Consider the following 15592-nt stretch of genomic DNA (forward strand, 5'->3'; position numbering starts at 1 on the left):
TTGTGCATGGTATGAGAGAGTAGTCCAGTTTGTTTCTTTTGCATGTAGCTGTCCAGTTTTCCCAACACCATTTGTTGAAGAGACTGTCATTTCCCCATTGTACAATATATTCTGTCTTCTTTGTCATAGAGTAATTGCCCTGTGAGTGTGGGTTCATTTCTGGGCTCTCTGTTCTGTTTCATTGATATTTATGTCTATTTTTGTGCCAGTACCATACTGTTTTGATTACTGTAGCTTTGAAGTATAGTCTGAAATCAGGAAGCATGCTACTCCCAGTTCTGTTTTTCTTTCTTCAGACTGCTTTGGCTATTCGGGATCTTTTGTGTTCCCATACAAATGTTAGGATTATTTGCTCTAGTTCAGTGAAAAATGCCATTGATATTTTGACAGGCAATGCATTGAATCTGTAGATTGCCTTGGGTAGCATGGTCATTTTAACAATACTAATTCTTCCAACCCATAAGCACTGTATATCTTTCCATCTGTTTGTGTCATCTTCAGTTTCTTTCATCAGTGTCATAGTTGTCTGAGTACAGGTCAGTTACCTCCTTAGATTTATTCCTAGGTATTTTATTCTTTTTGATTTGATTGTAAATATGGTTGTTTTCTTAATTTCTCTTTCTGATAGTTCATTGTTAGTGTATAGAAACACAACAGACTTCTGTATATTTGTATTCTGAAACTTTACTGAATTCATTCTTGAATTCTAGTAGTTTTTTGGTGGCATCTTTAGGATTTTCTATGTATAACATTATATCATCTGCAAACAGTAACAGAGTTAACTTTTCCCTTTCCAGTTTGGATTCCTTTGATTTTTTTTTCTTGTCTGATTGCTGTGGCTAGCACTTCCAATATTATGTTGAATAAAAGTGGTGAGAATGGGATTCTTGTCTTGTTCCTGATCTTAGAGCAAATGCTTTCAGCTTTTCATTGTTGAGTATGTTAGCTGTGGGTTTGTCATATATGACCTTTATTACGTTGAGATATGTTCCCTCTCTACCCACTTTGTAGAGAGTTTTTATCATAATTGGATGTTGAGTTTTGTCAAAAGCTTTTTCTGCATCTATTGAGATGATCATGTGATTCTTATTCTTCAATTTGTTGATGTGGTGTATCACATTGATTGGTTATGGATATTAAGCCATCTTTGCATCCCTGGGGTATATCCCACTTGATCATGGTGTATGATCCTTTTAATGCATTGTTGAATTTGGTTTGCTAATATTTTGTTGAGGATTTTGCATCTGTGTCCATCAGTGATATTGGCCTGTAATTTTCTTTTTTGGTGATGTCTTTGTCTGCTTTTGGTATCAGGGTGATACTGGCTTCATTGAATGAGTTTGGAAGTGTTCCTTCCTCTGCAATTTTTTGGAATTGGTTGAGAATGATAGGTGTTAGCTCTTCTCTAAGTGTTTGGGAAATCCACCTGTGAAGTTGTCTAGCCCAGACTTCTGTTTGTTGGGAGTTTCTCTAAATTGCTGATTCAGTTTCATGAATGGAAATTGGCCTGCTCATATTTTCCCGGTTCAGCCTTGGGAGAGTGCACGTTTCTAGGAATTAGTCAATTTCTTCTAGGTCGTCCATTTTATTGGCACTTAGTTGACCATAGTAGTCTCTTGGGATCCTTTGTATTTCTGTGGTGTTAGTTGTAACTTCTCTAGTTTCATTTCTGATCTTATGCATTTGGACCCTTCTCTCTTTTTTTCTTGATGAGTCTGGCTAAAAGTTTATCAATTATGTTTATCTTTTCAAAGAACCAGCTCTTAGTTTCATTGATCTTTTTTTTTTTTTTGTCTCTACTTCATTTATTTCAGCTCTGAGCTTTATTATTTCTTTCCTTCTAATAACTTTGAATTATGTTTGTTCTTCTTTTCCTATTTCCTTTAGGTATAAGGATAGGTTGTTTATTTCAGATTTTTCTTGCTTCTTGGGGTAGGCTTGTATAGCTATAAACTTCCCTCTTCTAGATTCTTACTTCTCTTCCATTGAAATGTCTACCTGTGTATCATCTATACTATATTGTCTATATCTATATCTATCTCTATTCAGATTTTCTATTTTTTCTTGAGTCATTTGTCAGTTTCAGGCCCTCTGCTATCTTCTGCCTCAAGTCATAGAAACAAACAGCAAAGAATTTTTTTTTTCTTTTTGTGGAAAGTAGTGTTAGAGGCTAAAATCTTGACTCCAGGGCTACACATAAGTATTTGTGGTGGCCCTGAGTTCACATTGATTCCTTCCCAATTTAATTCGATTACTATTAGGTCATTAAAAATTTTAATTCTAATATTTAAAACACCTGAATTTCTTATTTTCTACAATATATTTACTTAAATTTGTTGACTCTTTGGCCGTAAATTAGTTACGTGTCCTTTTTTATGATCCCCATGTGTTCCATTGACTCTCATCTAGATGCTTTGCTGGTGACTACTGAGTAGGTGGTTTACAAAAGGGACACAGATACCAACAACCACGAAAAGGTGCCAAACCTCCCTATTAGTGGACAAACGCGTACACATCATTCTCTGACCGTCCTGTCGGCATATATCTTGAGAAGGTTTATACAAAGGAGTTTTGGCAAGGAATCACAGAGACTAGACTCTGAGACGTCAGTATTTTGTGTCTCAGAAAGTGACTGAAGGGCGACAGTTTCTGGAGGGCCCTTTGTCCTTGTGTGTATCACAAGCTTTAAAAACATTTAGGCACCTGGCTTAAAATGCTGCTCTTTAGCACTTATCTTCAGGAAACAATCAGATAAGCATTACATTTATGTACAGAGGATGTTCATTACATCATTAATTTAAATAATTAACAATTGGAAGCACCCCAAATGCCCAATAATAGATGATTTAGTAAATCAGTTATTGTACTTCTACACATAGTAGAGTATTAGGTAGCAATTAGTGTTTATAGGAATGATTCATGACATGGAAAAATGAGCCCAGAATATGAGGTCAAAACACAGGTAAAAACAGCGTATTTGATATGAAATATAGGGGTGTGTGTGTGTGTGTGTGTGTGTGTGTGTGTGTGTGTGTGTATTTTAAAGGCCTCAAGGAGGTACAACCAAAGGTTTATGGTGTCTATTTCTGAGAACTGGGATCACAGCTGAAACCTGATTTCACACATTTCTGAATTTTCTAAATTTTCCTAAATGAACATACACTGCTTTTATAGTCATAGGAGAAATAAGATTTTTTATATTAGAGAAGAATTATGTGAAAATTAGTCTGATCTTTTATATGCAGAAACATCATTCTAAGCATAAAAGCAACGCAAGTAATTTCAAATAATAGATAAGTTTGATTTTCATAGACACGTTTCTTTGAATATCAGTAAACAGTATTAAAAGCTAAAACAAGCTGTTATGAACATTTTCTGCAAATATTACAGACAAATATAGTACGTTGTTCTGAAAACATATGTAATCTGTCTCATTTTTAAAGAAGTATATGTAAATGCATGTTACAATGAGAAACTACCAGGAGAAAATATACTCTACTGCTGTCAGTGCTTCTGTCTGGGAATTGGAAGTACTTTTAAATATGTCTCTTGTGCTTTTCTGCACTTCCTAAATTTTCTGCACAGAGAATAAGCACATGTCCTGCGAGGATCTAAAATTGTTGTCGTAAAGAGCAGGGCTGAGCACATGGCTTCTGTCCCTGCCAGGACCTGCTGTTGCTCAGCACCTGCACTCCCGGGGAGGTCCAGGGCAGGGGCGTGCACAACTGACTCTCTACCACTGAGTCAAACGCTTGTATTCAGGGAGTTGTCTAGAAAGTCTAGTAGATGTACTTTAGGCAACTTCAATACCCTGGTGAAAGGCCAAGCAGATTTCTTGTGTCTGATTCTGGTAATGAGAGTGACCCACTCAGAAAACTGAGAGAGTAAAAATAACAATGTTTAAAATTTTAATTTAATAAGTCCCTGTACTGAGATTGAAACAAAATCCTTTTGTCAATTCTTGCAAGTTGGTAGTGAATAAAGCCCATCAGCATAACTTAAAAAGACTGAAACATGGGTGTGCACATCTGTATTCATATACATCGAGTGTGAGCTATCGTAAATAGGAAAATGAAACAAAAACTTACCTCATCCCGGGACGTGGGTGGCTGCTGTGAGCATGACACTGAACTTCAAAGCGGAGGAAATTTGCAGTCGGGTGTGGGGACGGGTGAAAACCTGCTCTCGCAGGCCAGGGAGCACGCCTGGCACGGCATGCAGGATGATGCGAGGCCAGAGGGCAGGCAAGGGGCTCTCGGGCTCTTGGCCTCTGCGTTCCTTGATGATCATGTCACCACCATGCATTGGCCTTGAGATGCTAGTTTTTGATGTGGAGGAGTAAAGAAGTTCAAGCCCTGGCTGCCTCCTTCTCTTTTCTGCTGAGACCATCACCAGGAGTGTAATTACTTAGAAATGGTAATTGAATTGGTGGATTCTGTGATAGGAATGAAGCTGAATCATCCTTGCCCGTCCTCCCCGCAGAAGCTCTTTTAAACTCTAGTTACCCCGACTTCTTGTTGGCACTGCAGGACTCTGAAAGTGCTCTGTTGCAGGGGGTGAGTTAATGAGACACTCCATCCCCCAGTCTGGGGAAATTTGGTCCTCTTGAAGTCAGATCTTTGCTATGGCCTATTTAGTTTTGGGTAAAAGCAGTGGCATTCGCTCTTCTTCCTTTATTGAGATCTGTCATGGTGTGCGTTCCCATTTAGCAAAAACTGGGACCGTGAGCAGATCCTGAGGATCTGCAGTTCCAAGGGTGTCCCGGTGTGAGACCACCAGCACTACCTCGAGTCATCATTAAGAGGAGAAAGAGTGTTTGAGGCTATAGACTGCGTAGATTCACCTGGGGAAGTGAGTGTAGTCGGTGGGGAGGAGCCTGTGGCTGGAGCTGCCGGAGGCGGTCCAGTGCTCTTGCCCCAGCCCCTGCTGTGCACTCTGAGGCCTTGGCAGTGCCCACCCCGCTCACTTTCCCGGGGCCCTGTGCTTCCTCCCCTCTGTGCATTGAAAGCTGCTGGGCGCACTTGATCCAACCTGGGCTTCCTGTCCCTGGTGCACTGCCTCCCTCTGGGAAGTTTGTCTCTCTTTAGATTTCTTCCATCTTGACAGTCAGGATTTGGAAGAGTATCTCCATGTGACCTGCATGCATGCTCCACTCCTGTGCTGGGTTCTGGCTGGTCTGGATGACATACTTTCCTCTTTTCCCACCAGCCTACCTTTTCATGTGCTTATTTGCCATCAACATGCTTTCTTTGGTGAAGGATTTGAGCAAACATTTTGCCCATTTAAAAAATTAGGTTGTTTTCTTGTTGAGTTCGAGAGTTCTTTATATATTCTGGACAGTCCTTAATGGAGTACATGTTTTGCAAATATTTTCTCCTAGTTTGTAGCTTGACTTCTCATTTTTATGTATATTTTGAAGATCAGAGGTTTGAAATTTTCATGACATCCCACTTATCAGTTTTTTTCTTTTATACATCATGCCTTTTGTATCATACTCAAGAATTCTTTGTAAAACTGGAGGTCTGTAAGATTTTTATTCTCATTTCTCTTATTCTTTCTTTTGGAAGTTTTATATTTTGGCTGTTACATTTAAGTCTATGATATATTTTGAATTAATTTTGTATAGGATGTGAAGAAAATGTCAAAGTCCTTTTTTTTTCCTTTTCTTTTTTGTATATGGTATCTAGTTGTTCTAGCACCATTTATTAAAAAGAATATCTTTACCCCTTCAGTTGCCTTGGAACCTTTGTCAGAAGTCAATTGACCATATATCTGTGTGTTTTAAGGGAACCTGGAATTTGACTTAATCAGGAACGGTAAGACAGGCAGATATGGAAATGACTGGCATGAAGGAAGAAGTTTATACTCACAGATCTTTATACTCCTAGAAACAGGAGGCAGGGTGGGGCATTCAGGGCCACATGGGGAAGCACCAGGGTCAGTCAGGAGTCAGAGAATAGGTGAGGCAGGGTCAGCAGACTTAAGATTGGCTAGTTTGAATAATTTCAGCAGGCCCATGGGCATGATGTCTGGTACCTGACCCTAGGGTGATTAGGTCGGGTGGATAGTGGCCCAGAGAGTGAGGGCCCCACAGAGGAGGTGGTTGGGGTGTGGGCTCTGAATTGGATGGTTTGTATTTGAAAGGTGCCCCCAGGGTGAGTTGTTTATCCTACCTCTAGAAATTGGCTAACTCTGGAAGGGCTGCTCCTCCTGAATCAGCAAGGCCCAGATGTGAAAGCACAAGAGCACGAAAAGTTCAAAAGCAAAACAAAACATGGTTAACAACATGCGGACTATTTCTGGACTTGCTATTCTGTTCCTTTGATCAATTTATTTATCTTTATGACTGTAGCTTTATAATAAATCTTGGAATAACTTCTCCTACTTTGTTCTTTTTCAAAGTTGTTTTGGCTGTTTTGTTTTCTTTGTTTTAGCCTACTCTGATTTAGATTGAGATTGCATTGAATTGATAGATCAGCTTGGTGCAATTGACATCTGGTTGGACAGAAGTGCTAAGAGGGGACATCCTTGCTTTGTCCCTGATCTTAGGGGAAAGCATTCAGTCTTTTACCCATATGTGTGACGTTAGGTGTAGGTTTTTACTAGAGGTCCTTTATCAGGTTCAAAAAGTGCTCTTATATTCCAAGTTTGGTGAGGATTGTTTTTCATGAGTGGTATTGAATTTTGTCAAATGCTTTTTCTGTATCTTTTGAGATCATTATATAGTTTTTCTTTTTTTCTGTCTATATGGTCCACGCGTATAAATGGTCTCAGGCATACCTCAGAGATACTGTGGGTTTGGGTTCAGACCACAGAAATAAAGCAAATATTGAAATAAAGCGAGTCACATGAATTGTTTCTGTTTCCCAGTGCATATAAAAGTTATGTTTATACTATACTTTAGGCTATTAAGTGTGCAATAGCATTCTGTCTAGAAAGCAATGATACCTTAATTTAAAAATATTTTATTGCTAGAAAATGCTAATCATCATCTGAACCTTCAGCGAGTTGTAATCTTTATGCTGGTGGAGGGTTTGAAATATTGCAAGAATTACCAAAATGTGACATAGACACATTAAGTGAGCAAATGCTATTGCAAAAATGGCACTGATAGACTTACTTAATGCAGGGTTGCACAGACCTTGAATTTGTAAACAACACAATATCTGTGAAGCGCAATAAAGTGAAGTGCAATGAAATGAGGTTGGCTGTATCTTGATTTTTTTTTTTTTTAGTATAAAATCAATTGCTTTTCTGGATTGAAATCCACTTTGTCATGATGTATTTTTTTTTATATTGTATGATTGGATATGCTAAAATTTAAGAGTTTTTGCCTCTGTATTTATGAGGAGTATTGGCGTGTTTACCTGTAGTGTCTTTTTTTGGTTTTGGTATCAGGTTAATTCTTGTCTCATAGAAGGATTTGGAAAGTGTTCTCTTATATTCAATTTTCAGGACAAGTTACTAAGAAATTGGTATTATTTCTTCCTTGAGTGTTTCTTCCATTGAAGCCATCTGGATTGGCTCTTTTTTTTGGTGGGGAGGTTTTTAACTTGAATACATTTAGAGTTATCTGGTTTTCCTTGAGTGAGTTTTGATAGCTTTATTGTTCTAAGAATTCCATTTAAGTTGTTAAATTTATTGGCATGCAATAGTTCCTAACATTCCCTTATTATATTATATTATATTATTTATTTTCTTTTTACTGAAGTGAAATTCACATACTACACAATTAATCATTTTAAAGTGTACAATTCAGTGACATTCAGTGAATTCAACAGTGTTGTGCAACCACCACCCAGTTTTAGACTTTTCAAAGTCTGAGACTTTTTCATCAGCCCAGAGAAACACCCCACACCCACTAAGTAATCCCTCTCCATATTGCCCTTTCCTCATCATCTGGACACCACTAATCTGCTTTCTATCTCTGGATTTACCTATTCTGGGTATTTCATGGAAACGGGATCATACAATATGTGACCTTTTATGTCTGGCTTCTTTCTTTGAGCATGATGTTTTCAAGGTTCATCTGAGTTATAGCATGTATCAGCACTTCACTGCTTTTTATGGCCACAGAATATTCCATTGTTTGGACATATTACAATTAGTTTATCCATTCATTCATTGATGGACATTTGGGTTGTTTCCGCATTTTGGCTATTGTGAATAATGATGCTATGAACAATATCTGTTTGATTCTCCCTTTTCAGTTCTTTTGGATGTATACCTAAGAGTGGAATTGCCAAGTCATATGATAATTCTGTGTTTTGCTTTGTGAGGAACTGGCAAACTGTTTTCCACAGAGGCTGTACAGTTTTACATTCTCACCAGTAATAATATGAAGGTGCTTATTTCTCCATGTCCTCACCAACACTTGAATGTATATTGTGTTGTTATTTATGGAGTGCCCTAGAAATGTCAGTTATGTGAAGCTGGGTGACAGTGTTGTTTGAGTTCCCTATAGCTTTTACTGACCTTCTGTCTAGTTGTTTTGACCTCTTTATTAGTATGTAATGCCTTTTTTTATATACTTCTGATAATAATCTTTGCACCGACATCTACTTTTTCTGATGTTAATATAGCCATTCCAACTTTCTTTTGATCAAGGTTAGCATGGTACATCTTTTTCCATCCCTTTTATTTTAATCTATTTGTATATTTATTTTTAAAGTGGGTTTCTTATAAATATTGTATAGTGAGGTCCTGTTTTTCATCCAGTCTTAAAAATCTCTATTCTCATTAGGTTGTTTTAGACCACTTATACTTAATATGATTATTGATATGATTGAATTTAAATCTATCATTTTGCTATTGGTTTTCTACTTGTCCCATTTGCTATAAGATCCTCTTTTTTTTTTTTTTTGACTTATTTTGGGTTGACTACTATTTATGATCACTTTCATCACCTTTACTAACTTATTAGCTATATCACTTTGTTTTTAGAAGTTGCTTTGGGATTCGTTGCATATATCCTTAAGTTATCACTGTCTGTCTTCAATTAATATTATACTAGTTCACTTATAGTATAAAACCTAAAATCTGCCATCTCACTTCTCGTGGCCTTTATGTTACTATGTCATGCCATTTTACTTCTACACTGCTATAAACCCCACAATACATCGTCATTATTTTTGCTTTAAATAGTCCATTATCTTTTAAAACAATCTTACAAATTAAGAAAAAAGGCTCATATTTATTCATGAATTTTGTTCCCAGTGCTTTTCATTTCTTTTTATAGATCTAGATTTCCTTCTGATATCATTTTTCTTTTGTATGACGGACTTACTTTAATATTACTTGTAGTTCAGAAGGGTCGGTGGTGAATTATTTTAGCTTTTGTTTATTAGAGAAAGTCTTCATTTTGTCTTTGTATTTGAAAGTTGTTTTCACTGTTCATGGTATTTCAGGTTGACAGTTTTTCCTTCATTACTTTAGAGATGTCATCCCATTGACTTCTGGCTTGCATTGTTTCTGGGAAGTCCTTGTCCGCCACGTCTGTGTTTGTCCCTCTGTACGTAATGTTCTTTTTTCTCTGGCTGCTTCTAAGATTTCCTCTTTGGGTAAGTTGATTACGATGTAACTTGATTTGATTTTCTTCATGTTTTCTTTTGCTTGGGGATTGTTGACCTTCTTGGCTTTATGGGTTCATAATTTTCATCAATTTTTGAAATTTTTTTGTCATTATTTCTTTAAATACATTTTTGTCCCATCCTGTTCTTCCCCCCTGAGTTTTAAATTACACAAATATTTCTGTGTTTTTAGGGAAGAGGGAGTCTTTCCCTGTGTTTCATTTGAGACCATTTCTGTCTGCACGGGTTGCTTTGTCTGCACATTGACTAATCTTTCCTTCTCTAGTGTGATATGATGTTAATGCCACCTAGTGTATTTTTCATCTCAGATCTATTTTTCATCTCTAGGTGTTTGCTTTGGGTCTTTTTAAAAATGCTCTTCATGTCTCTCCTACATGTTATGCTTTCCTCTATCTTCTGGAACATATACAATGTGTTTATAATGGCTGTTTTAAGGACCGTATGTGCTAATTATTTCCTTGGGTAATTTTCTGGTTCTTTTTCTTACTGATCAACTATCCTCATTATGAGATATATTCTCATGCTTCTTTGCATCCATGGTATTTTTTAAATGAATGAAAGACATCATGATTGTATATTGTGGGGCTCTGTATCCTTTTAAATATTTTAAACTTTCCTCTTCAAATGTATTTGTTACTTGGACAGTTTAGACCCTTCAGTGGCTTGTTGAGCACTGTTAGGCTGTACCTAGTTTAGTCTGGTGCTCATGTGCCCCTGCCACCGGGGCTGTGCTCTTCCAAGTGCCAAGCCCAGTGGCCCCCGTGTCACAGGTTCCCTAGTCTGGCTGTTGGGAGTGTGGTCCGTTCCTGGAGCTGCGGCAGTCACAGCGATCCTTTGTCCTGCTTCTCACTGCTGCGCCTTCCCTGGCCTCAGGCATACGCGCTGGTCAGTGTCCTGGCAACGACCCAAGCGAACCCCCACCCGTCTCTGGAGCGTTTCTCAGCTCTCTCCTTTCTGGTCCTCTGCCCTGCTGATTCTCGCTGCTGTTGCCTCCTTGAACCTCAGCTGTTTCCTCATCTCAGGACTCCCCCAGGTTTGCCTAGGTTCCCCCTTCCTGCACTGTGGCCTCATAACCCTCCCAGAGCTGTAGGCTGGGCAACCAGGATGCATCACATGCGTTTCCTCCCTCGGAGTCACTGTCCTGTGCTCCCTGTTGTCCCACGTCTGAACACCCTTGTCTCATGTCTTTTGGCTGGTTCTTCATTGTTTGAGGCTGGAGAGTTCCTCCTCTTCTGGTTCCTCCTCTTCTGTCATGGCTGGAAGTGGATGTGTCAAACGTTTGCCTGGTCTTCAGTCCTCACTGGACAGACGCCTCTGGGTTGCCTGGAGGAGGCTCGGGCAGAGCTATTTACCTGCCCGTAGAGTCTGCACAGGCCGGGCTCGGAGGTCCTGCTGTCTGGGCAGAGCACTCTTCAGACTTGGAACTGAGACCATGTGGGTGGGCATCTGGGTGGGGGGTCCTACCTACACCTCATCGTGGGCTTCTCCTTACTGCTTCCCACAGACTTAAAGGGGTCTGGGGGTCAACGCTGCCCTAGACTTCCATCAGGTTTAGGACCGTGGGCCAGGGTTCAGGGGAGCCTGGGCTCTGAGCGTTTATTGGTATCTTTTAAGTTCCAGACGCCGTTTAGAATCTAACCACCTTTCATGGAATTTTTTCTCTTGGAGACTGCCTTTCTCCTTCCAAATAACTGATTTATGACTACATTCTTTTAAAAATTTATTTAGTTTGATAAGACTTGATATCTAAGATGATAGATCATTCTTTGGGTTATTTTCTACCTATGATTTCCAGTTATAATAACTTTTTTAACCTGTTTACAGGGCTGCCTACAGACAGAGAAGCTCTTCCCATGGTTCCATGTAAGTAGTCTTCTCATGATGCCGTTGGAGAGGTATGTCTTTAAATTAAGGGATTCTTTCCACGTCAGTTGAGTTGTAAGGTCTTGCTTGCGTATGAAGCCATGTGTCTTGCTGACTCTCCTTATGGCCTGGTTTCATGTCACACGAGGCATGTGTTACAGGTCAGGTGCAGCAGCAGTGTCCGTGATGTGCACGTTATCCCTTCTGGCTTCTGTAGAACCAATATTTAAAAAGAGGGAGTTTCCTCCTTTTGTTCTAACCTTTCTTCTTCAGAGTCAACCTGACTAAACTGTCCAGCAGGGGCCTGGGAGCCAGTTGTTAGCATGGGCTGAGTGGACGGTGCCTTTGTCCCGTGTTACAGCAGTGACACGTGTGTGCTGTGGCCGTGATGGCATCGTGTCCAGGCCCCACGGACACCTCTTTGTGGCCGTGACTCCAGTTTTGCAAAACTACCTTGAAAGGATTCCTTTTAAATTTATCCTTAAGAGGCCTTTGTTTTTCTACAGCTTATAACTGTTATTTTCTAGAAGTGTTCAGTGGTCTTGCCCGGAAGGCTGGTGTGTTCAGGCTGGCGGCTGATGTCATGCAGTGCCGGCTGTGCTCACACGAGCCCCTCACCGCGCCCTGCAGGGCAGGTGCTTTTGTTCTGCCCACTTCTCAAGGCTCGGGGAGACGACGTCTCTGTGCTTGTGGGTGGTGAGACGGGAGTCTGAGCCAAGGCCTCCGACCTCACGGGCCCGCGTCCACATTGCGATGGCAGGATAAGTGGGAGCTACCTTGATGACGGGATGCGGGCTCCAGACTCGGTGTCTGCCCTTCTCTTCCTGGTGGCCTTGACTGCAGCCCCGAGAGGCCACCGCGGGGTCCTGGGCTCAGCCCATCCTGATCGGAGAGCGCTCGCTATGAGCACCACAGTGACCTTCCGGTCTTGTGCCCAGCAGTCCCCTCAGGAGACACGAGAGACGGTGGCGAGGAGTCAGGGAGCATGTGCACACGGGGACTTAGGGCGGGTGGGTGACTGGACGCCCGATAGTTGAAGGGGAAAGTTCTTAGGTAACAAATTGCTTGAGCAAAGACCTTAATTGCGCTTTCATTCCTTCAGCACATATTGATAGGGCCAGCCACGCTCCTGGAATCCCAGCTTCCTGTATTACATCTGTGGGGGTCACACAACATAAAAGTAATAAGCAGATGTGTCACGTAGTGTGCCGGGTGGTGACCTTGCCAGGGAGGAACAGAGAAGGGTCGGGGTCGGGGCTGCACGGGCAGTGGATGGGGGTCAGGGCGACTCCTGGGAAGGGGCATCTGAGCAGAGCCTCGGAGGCACCGGGGTGGCCCCTGTGGGTGGTGGCAGGTGAAGGGCTCCAGGCCCAGGGGAGCCAGCGAGCATAGGGGCGGGGCCCAGAGATGAGGGCAGCGGGGACACACGGGGGCCCTTGCTCACTGCGGGCAATGCTGTGAGTGTGGGAGCGGCGAGCGGGTAGTCTTTTTTCTCCGTGTTGGATTGTTTTTGCAAACTAAAGCTGTTATAATACCTGCTTCTTAGAGGACATCCAAATCCCAACTGGCTTGGGACCAACTTTGTAATTGTGCAAATCTGGATCTAATTTTCACAGAAATCCCGAGGGAAGGGCCTCTGGAACTCAGGCATATAAACAACACCCTGTGTGTGCTGGGCCTCTCTCCCCTAGACTTTGGTGTTGCCCACATCCCTCCCCCTGGCAGGCCGGGCAGTCTGACCGGCCTGCAGTTCTGGAAACAGCCAGCATGCTTGGATGGGGTGGGCTGGCCCAGGCTACTCCCCCTGTGCGTGTGCATGGCCCCAAGGGCCTAGTGTGGGCGCTAGAGGAGGCCCCGGCACCCAGGCAGAGGCAGAGATAGCTGGGCAGTGCGAGCTGGCAGGACTGTGATTCCACAGGACTGCAAATCCCCTGAGGCTTGGTTAAGGAAAGGCAGCAGGCTTTTTATAGGGCACCTGTGGCCTCTTCTGTGAGCGGGGAGGGAGCTGTTAGGGGCACTGAGCTGGCTGGAACAGAGATCAGTCCGCTTCCATTGGCAATCTCAATCTCGATTGAACCCTGCAGAGTCTTCCTGTGGGATTCCTGGGTGGGAGTAGGGGGTGATGAGCCAGAAGGGAACTCATCTGCAGTGGATGTTCCCCAGAGGATGTGGTGGCTCCGGAAGAACTTGTTTTTCCATTTGCACATCTTCCGAGAACTTTCCACACTTCCTTAGAGTTGGGCAAAGGGCAGTCTTCCGTGGAGCAGCTGCAGATAGGCCTTTCCCCGCCGCCCTGTGTGCCTGTGCTCACATCCGGCTGGGACCCTGACCCCGGTTTGTTTAGCGGGGACCTGGGCTCCCACAGCCCGCCCCACGCCCCCGCCCAGCTCGGGGCTAGGCCTTCGGCCACACTAAGATCAGGGAATCAGCAAATAGTGATAACGAAAACCTTGTTGAAATTTTTATTTACTTTGAAGTCTTTTATTCTTTGTAATACTGAGAAAGATTATTGGCTTTCTAGGCTTCCCGCCCCCGGCCCTGCATTAAGATAACGATTTTCACTACACAATTGGAAAATACGAAAAAGAACTTTAAAACTCACCTATAGTGAGGGCAGACAGAGCCCCCCGACTGGGACTCCTCCATCAGGGCCTCCTTCCCCCCACATTACCCGCGTCCTTCTTGGTGACCCTCCACCTGCAGCCTGCGGTTCACGGGGCAGCCCTGTAATCACCTTCTCACAAACACCCCTGGTCCTTCCTGTCCCTCCACTGTCCCCTCCATGCAACAGCAGTGTGGTGTTGGAGACCATGCAGCCCTGAAGACTGGCCAAGGCCCTGGGGGACCCCAAGCCCGCCCCAACCCAGCCTCGCCTCAACCCCTAGTAAGGTGTGCTTTTATCTGAGGCCCTTCTTGCGCATCTGATCTTTCTTCCTCAGATTTCTAATGTAATCAGGTTTCAGTCTCAGCTGATGACCGTGCCTCGTAATTCAAGGAGAAAAGCGGAAATAGGAAAATTGTGGAAAGCCTGATTAAAAAGCAGTCAGACTCTCAGCCCCCGCTCCCACACCTGGACAAACCGCTTCCCCACCCTGGCTGCAGGCTGGAGGGTGGAGCGGAGGCCCCGGGCACAGCAGAGGGGACTGTCCTAAACAGGAGGTGGGGCCGCGCTCAAGTGGATCTGGAGCCCTGTGGCCCCAGCCCCTACCCAGCCGGCCCCCAGAGCACTGGCAGCCTGGCGTGGGCCTTTGGGCGCGGCTTGGTGGAGCAGGCAGGCTGACGGGCTCAGGTGCTGCCGTTCGGGTGGTGGGGCAGGGGGATGAGGCTCCAGGAGCAGATCGTGGGCTGCCTCCTGCTGTGCTTGAGGGGTCAGAGGCCGGTGGGTCCCTGGCTGAGAGTTTGGAGGTAAAGTAACACCAAGTACATAGAAAATTATGCAACAAGCAAGCCTCTCACTCACTCCAGGAAACACATGTACAAGAGGGAGATGCAGTGTGAGGTGTGAAGAGCAGGTCCGCTGCCTGTGGTCCGTGCTGACAGCCGGTGGGCGGAGGTGTAGCACTTGGAGGGATGGGGGGAGGGTGTGGGTGGGGTGGAGGTTCATCCTCAGGCTCTAGGAGGAAGCTAGTGGGTGACACACAAGATCCTGGAGTCAAGAAGAGCCATACAAAGCCGGTCATTGGAACCGAGGAGAGAAATAGAAAAGAGGGAAAAGGAGCAAGACGTCTGCGGGGCAGAGGTGGGCAGAGGGCCGGCGGCGCGGCTCCCCATCAGCTCTGTGGGACTCTGACTGTTAAAACTACGTACATTTATAATTGTGTTAAAAATAAAAAGTAAAAGGTTATATTGCAAATGCTGTTTCACACCCCAGAATTTGAAAGCAGCCCCCCAGCCCCTCCGCTGTCTGCTTCTGCCGGGCCGAGCTCCCCTGCATGGCCATCTGGCCCTCCCAGCGGGGCTGTGTCTTCACCACTTGGCCAGACCGCGTGGCCCCTGCCTTGCCGAATCCGGTAGAAGATCTTTCTCCTTGGGGAGCTGAGCGCTGCAGCTTGAGGCCAGCAGGGCCGCCCCTTCTGGTGCTGTGTTCTTTCAAAGGCTCCAGGACCCTGTGCTCTCCTGGTTTTGCATGTTTGTTGTGC

General features: G+C 43.5%; 1 protein-coding gene across 1 annotated transcript in view; it reads left to right on the top strand.

Moving 5' to 3' along the window:
• Positions 1–15592, top strand: part of PCBP3 (poly(rC) binding protein 3) — a 212807-nt gene that overhangs the window by 71283 nt on the left and 125932 nt on the right. The window contains exon 2 of the mRNA XM_079923040.1: positions 11415–11453. The gene's annotated coding sequence lies outside the window, so the exon portion shown is untranslated. The remainder of the gene's footprint in view (positions 1–11414; positions 11454–15592) is intronic.

The sequence above is a fragment of the Stenella coeruleoalba genome (assembly GCF_951394435.1).
Source record: "Stenella coeruleoalba genome assembly, chromosome: 5".
NCBI lineage: Eukaryota > Metazoa > Chordata > Mammalia > Artiodactyla > Delphinidae > Stenella > Stenella coeruleoalba.